This window comes from Arachis hypogaea, chromosome 6, assembly GCF_003086295.3.
Source record: "Arachis hypogaea cultivar Tifrunner chromosome 6, arahy.Tifrunner.gnm2.J5K5, whole genome shotgun sequence".
NCBI classification, from domain to species: Eukaryota; Viridiplantae; Streptophyta; class Magnoliopsida; order Fabales; family Fabaceae; genus Arachis; species Arachis hypogaea.
This window is the reverse complement of record NC_092041.1, coordinates 78,021,808-78,028,706: the sequence shown is the minus strand read 5'-3', so window position 1 is coordinate 78,028,706 and position 6,899 is coordinate 78,021,808.

Below are 6,899 nucleotides of genomic sequence, written 5' to 3'. Positions count from 1 at the left end.
ACATCATCCTAAAAACATACTAAAAACAATGCCAAAAAGCGTATAAATTATCCGTTCATCAGAGTAATTGGGGTGGAATTGGGGTGGTTCTATATATGGTTCACACGGTTCATAGGGTGGTTGGTATGGTAGATATAGGTTAGGGTCATATGGAGGTGAATGGCAGAAAGGGGCTTGTGAGTATGGTGGTCTAAAGTCATGTTGAGGAGGGGGTTCATAGGCATATGGTGGTGGTTGTTGATAATCAAAAGAGCACTCACCATAGCCATTGCCTTGATATGCATCACAGAATGGTTGTTGATAGTCCATTAGAGGTGGTTGTTGCCATGAGGATTGATCAAATCCTTGTGGCTCCTCCCATCTTTGAATGTTCTAACCTTGATGCATGTTCTCACTGTAGTCTCCTCTTCCTGCAACATAGTTGTAACCAAACTCATAGCCAAAGGGGTGAGAGTTCATAGTAGTAGGAGAAAATAGAAACAAAAACTAACAAAAAGAAAATATTTTGAAAAAGATATGATTTTTGAAAAAAAAATTGATTTTTGAAATTTAAAACTAAGATAAGATAAGATGAAATTTTTTTTTAAATATTTACAATAACCAATAATAAGGCACACGTTTGCAACTCCCCGGCAATGGCGCCATTTTGACGATCAGACTTTGATAAACCATTATTTTATGATTCATATTGTGTTTAATTGAGTGGTTTTTATCAAGTCTTTACCCACTTATTCATATGATTAGCATGTATTTGCAATTCCTTCCCAAATTTTTCTATGATTGAAAACTTGTTTCCTAGAGTCTTTAATTTGTGTATTTTAATCATCTCTTATTTCCATTCGATGCCTTGATATGTGTGTTAAGTGTTTCAGGCTTCATAGGGCAGGAATGGCTTAGAGAATAGAGAGGAAGCTTGCAAAAAAGGGAAGGAGCGCAAGAAATAAAGGAGACAACCCGCGGACAGCGACGCGCACGCATGGCTGACGCGTGCGCACGAATCGGACAAAATTACAGTGACACGTATGCGTGACTGACGCGTACGTGTGACCTGTGCGATCTGCAGAAATTTCAGAATATGCTGGAGACAGTTTCGGGCCGCATTTTGACCCAGAGTTTGGCCCAGAAACACAGATTAAAGTCAGGGAACATGCAGAGACTCAAGATATCAGATCATAATTCACTTTTTATAATTTAGATGTAGTTTTTAGAGAGAGGGGCTCTCTCCTCTCTCTTAGGAATTAGGATTAGGATTTAGGATTTCTATTATGTTCATACTACTTCTCTTCATCGCAGGTTAAATGTTCCTTTTATTTATTTTCCCAATTTAATTTATGAACTTTTTCATGTTAGAATTGATATCTTCATTTAATATAATTTGAGATATTTTAGAATTATGATTGCTTTCTTTTATTTAGGATATAAATAATTTAGAATTTTCTCTTTTGGCTTTGGTTAAGTAAATGGTAACGCTTGAGTTATCAAACTCGAGGTGTTGACTGAAAATTGAAATTCTTTGATGATTAATTTGGATTCCACTAACTCTAGTCTTTCCAAGGGAAAGACTAGAACTTGAGGATTCATATTGATTTATCCACCTGACTTACCTTCGTAGTTAGAGTGGGAGCAAAATCCAATTCTCATCACAATTGATAAGGATAACTAGGATATGACTTCCAGTTCTCATACCTTGTCAAGAGCTTTTCTAGTTATTAGTTTATTCCTTTTGCCATTTACTATTCTTGCTTTTTATCTTATACATTAAAAAACCCCAAAAACATATCTTTTTCCATAACCAATAATAAATTAAACCTCCCTGCAATTCCTTGAGAAGACGACCCTAGGTTTAAATACTTCGGTTATCAATTTCAAAGGGGTTTGTTAATTGTGACAACCAAAACTTTTGTACAAAAGGATTTTCTGTTGATCTAGAAGCTATACTTACAACGTGATTATAATTGTGAAATTCTTTACCGATAGAAAATCTAATCGTCAGACTTTCTATCGGTAAAGAAATACAAAAATATAATTGCGTTGTGAGTATAGCTTCTAAACCAACAGAAAATCCTTTTGTACAAACATTTGGTTGTCACAAGTAACAAACCCCTTTGAAATTGATAACCGAAGTATTTAAACCTCGGATCATCTTCTCAAGGAATTGCAGGGAAGTGTGATTTATTATTGGTTATGGAAAACAGTATTTTTGGGGTTTTGAAAAAGGTTCGAACAAGAGAAATAAATTGCAGGGCATTAATAAATCAATAGCTAATAAAACTCTTGGCAAGATATGAAAACTGGAAGTCCTATCCTAGTTATCCTTATCAATGATGATTAGAATTATATTTTTGCTCCCACTAAGTCAACCTCTAACTATGAAGGTCAGTCAAGTAGACAAATCAATTTAACACCTAAAGTCCTAGTCAACTCCTAAGGAAAGACTAGAGTTATAGGAATCTAAATCAATCAGTAAAGATAACAATTATCAATCATGATGAGTTTGATAACTCAAGAGTCACCAATTACTCAACTAGAGCCAAGAATATAAGAAACTAAATAAAAATTATATGTCTGAAATACCTCAATTATTAATAAAAAAATCACATCCAACATGGGAAAAATTCATAAGTTAATTTGAGAAAATAAATAAAAAGGAACATTGAACCTGTGATTGAAGAAGATGAAATCCTAATCCTAATAGAAATCCTAATCCTAATCCTAATCCTAATCCTAAGAGAGAGGAGAGAATCTCTCTCTCTAAAAACTACATCTAAATTATGAAAAGTGAATTATGATCTGATATCCTGAGTCTCTGCATGTTCCCCGACTTTAATCTGTGTTTCTGAGCTGAAATCTGGGTCAAAACGTGGCCCGAAACTGTCTCCAGCGTATTCTGTAATTTCTGCAGATCGCGCATGTCACGCGTACGTGTCCGTCACGTGTACGCGTCATTCAATGATTTTTCTCTCCACGCGTGCACATCAGGAACGCTCTCGCGTCATTTGCACGAACTTCAATCCACGCGTACGCGTCAAGCACGCGTATGCGTCGCTGTAATTTTATCCAATTTGCTGACGCGTGTGTGTTGCTGTCCGCTGGTTGTCTCCTTTATTTCTTGTGCTCCTTCCCTTTTTGCAAGCTTTCTCTCTATTCTCTAAACCATTCCTGCCCTATGAAGCCTGAAGCACTTAACACGCGGATCACGGCATCGAATGGGATAAAGGAGAATTAAAATACACAATAAAAAGATCTCTAGGAAGCAAGTTTTCAATCCTGGAATAGTTTTCGGAAGGAATTGTAAATTCATGCAAATCATATGAATAAATGGGCAAGAATTTGATAAAAACTACTCAATTAAACACAATATGAATCATAAAATAATGGTTTATTAATCCTACTCAAAACTCCACAAACAAGGTCGGATCTTTCGGATCAGAGAATGTTGTATCATAGGGTTCTAGCATCTACCACAGAGACCTGAATCTCCCCGAAATTGGCTGAACTGGTGTCCCGAGAAGTCCGCATTGAAGTCGTGGATTAGTCGTTTGAGAGATGTATGATTCAAGCTGGTGGTGCGTGCTTTCCACTGAAGTATTCACACGCACCCAAGTAGATGCGGGTGTTTGTCAGGTATGTTCATCTTAATGTGATGAACAGAGCTGATTGTCACTAATCAACCTATCCACCATGTTGAAGTACGAATATACATCTTAGAATTAATCAAACACGGATCGAAGAAGAAACAGTAATACTTTTATTAATTCATAGGACTCAGCAGGGTTCCTCCCCTCAACCTAGGAGGTTTAGAAACTCATAATGATGTAAAATACAATGTAAAACATTTAAAGCATGGTAAAAGGGTCGAAGAAAGTCCGAATAACATAAATATAATCCCTTAAATACTAAACAAATGACTAGTAAGGGTAAAACAGTCTTTTTAGTGCTAAAATCCACATCTGGGGCCCACATGCTATAAGGATCCTAGGGTGTTGAACGCTGGCTAGGGGGTCCTCTCTAGGTGTTTGGACGCTGAGCTCTACTCTTTGGGCGTTGGACGCCTGGAAGGGGTAGGAAACTGGCGTTGGATGCCATTTTTGTGCCTTTTAATCCGATGCAAAGTATAAACTATTATACATGGCTGGAATTCTCTAGAAGTCGACTTTCCATAGTCATTAAGAACACTCGATTTGGACTTCTATAGCTCCAAAAAAGCTCTTTCGAGTGCAGCTAGGTTAGATCCAGACAGCATCTGCGGTGCTTTCTCTGTCTTTGAATCAGACTTCTGTTCCAGCACATCAATTTCAGCCAGAAAATATCTAAAATTGTATAAAAACACAAAAACTTATAATAGAATCTAAAAATGTGAATTTAACACTAAAACCTATAAAAACTTAATAAAAACTAAACAAAACATACTAAAAACTATATGAAAATGATGTCAAAAGGCGTATAAAATATCCGCTCATCAGGGCTTGAATACATAGCTTTAAGGTATCGTTTTTATCTTTTATACTTCTCTATATTTTAGTATGAATGTGTTGGCTATTAAAGTCCATGATAGAAATAGAGAGATTATTTCCATTCCCAAAAATATATATACGACAAAAAAAGCCCTATGCATCTTTAATGATGTAGTTGTTGAAACCCAAATTTCTAATAGTCTTTCTAGCATTATAACTACTAACCTTAGTTTCCAAGACAATAACCATTTTACGTTTATAATGTCTATATATTTCTTTAAATGTGCACCTAAAAAACTTACTAGCTGCATCCCACCATTTCATGATAAAATTATCATTAAAAATCTTAAGAATAAATTATTGTAGTTGCATATTAGTAGCATCTTCTGTTTTACCAATAGCACTGAGATTAGGGGTCTCTAAATCTACATCCATGACTAGATCTTCCATGTTTGTATCCATGGATTCTCTTCTGTTGCCTTTGCCTTCCCCAGGTCTGGTGGTTCACCCTCTATAGTTTGGTTTTGGTGGGTGGTGTCTACTCTATCCCGTCCATCCTTTGAGTTAAGAGTGGTTATAGAGTCTTCCACCCTTATCCAGTTTTCCTTGTGAATGATTGATGAGCGGATAATTTATACGCTTTTTGGCATTGTTTTTAGGTAGTTTTTAGTAGGATCTGGCTACAGAACTCCAAATGGCGCGCACTCAACGGAGATGAAAAGTAGACATTTAGAGCTTTCTAGCAATATATAATAGTTCATACTTTATTCGAGATTAGACGATGTAAACTGGCGCTCAATGCCAGTTCCATGCTGCATTTTGGAGTCAAACGCCAGAAACACGTCACGAACTAGCGTTGAACGCCAAAAACACGTTACAACTTGGCGTTCAACTTCAAAAGAAGCCTCTGCATGTGTAAAGCTCAAGCTCAGCCCAAGCACACACCAAGTGGGCCCCGAAAGTGAATTTATGCATTAATTACCTATTTCTGTAAATCCTAGTAGCTAGTCTAGTATAAATAGGACATTTTATTATTGTATTAGACATCCTGGATTGTATTTTTGATCCGGTGATCACATTTTAGGGGCTGGCCATTCGGCCATTCTTGGACCTTCATCACTTATGTATTTTCAACGGTGGAGTTTCTACACACCATAGATTAAGGGTGTAGAGCTCTGCTGTACCTCGAGTTTCAATGCAATTACTACTATTCTCTATTCAATTTAGTTTATTCCTTTTCTAAGATATTTGTTGCACTTTACCATGATGAATGTGATGATCCGTGACACTCATCATCATTCTCACCTATGAACGCGTGACTGACAATCACCTCCGTTCTACCTTAGACCGAATACATATCTCTTGGATTCCTTAATCAGAATCTTCTTGGTATAAGCTAGAATTGATGGCGGCATTCATGAGAATCTGGAAAGTCTAAACCTTGTCTGTGGTATTCCGAGTAGGATTCAGGGATTGAATGACTGTAACGAGCTTCAAACTCGTGATTTTTATGTGTGATGACAAACGCAAAAGAATCAATAGATTCTATTCCGACATGATCGAGAATCGACAGATGATTAGCCGTGCCGTGACAGAGTATTTGGACCTTTTTCACTGAGATGATGGGATGTAGCCATTGACAACAGTGATGCCCTACATACAGCTTGCCATGGAAAGGAGTAAGAAGGATTGGATGAAGGCAATAGGAAAGCAGAGATTCAGAAGTAGCACAGCATCTTCATACGCCTATCTGAAATTCCCACCGATGATCTACATAAGTATCTTCATCTTTATTTTATGTTTTATTTATTATTATTTTTGAAAACCAATATAACCATTTATTATCCGCCTAACTGAGATTTACAAGATGACCATAGCTTGCTTCATACTAACAATCTCCGTGGGATCGACCCTTACTCACGTAAGGTTTATTACTTGGACGACCCAGTGCACTTGCTGGTTAGTTGTGCGAAGTTGTGAAGTTATGTTTGGACCATGGTATCATGCGCCAAGTTTTTGGCGCCATTACCAGGGAGAGAACGAATATGAATGCCATTATCAGAAATCACAATTTTGCCTATCAAGTTTTTGGCACCGTTGCCGGGGATTGTTCGAGTTTGGACAACTGACGGTTCATCTTGTTGCTCAGATTAGGTAATTTTCTTTCTATTTTATTTTCAAAAATTTTTCAAAAAATCTTTCAAAAAAATTTTCTCATCCGTTTTCGAAAATTATTCTAAATTTTAAGAATGAATTCTTGTGTTTCTTGAAGCACATTGAAGCCTGGCTGGCTGTAAAGCCATGTTTAATTCTTTTGGACTGAGGCTTCCAATCATCGGCATAGAGGCAAGTTAATTGAAATATCAGCTGTTGTATGTTTGATTTATATCCTAAAGCTGGCTGGCTATTAAGCCATGTCCAATTCCTGGAATTCTTATTAAAAAT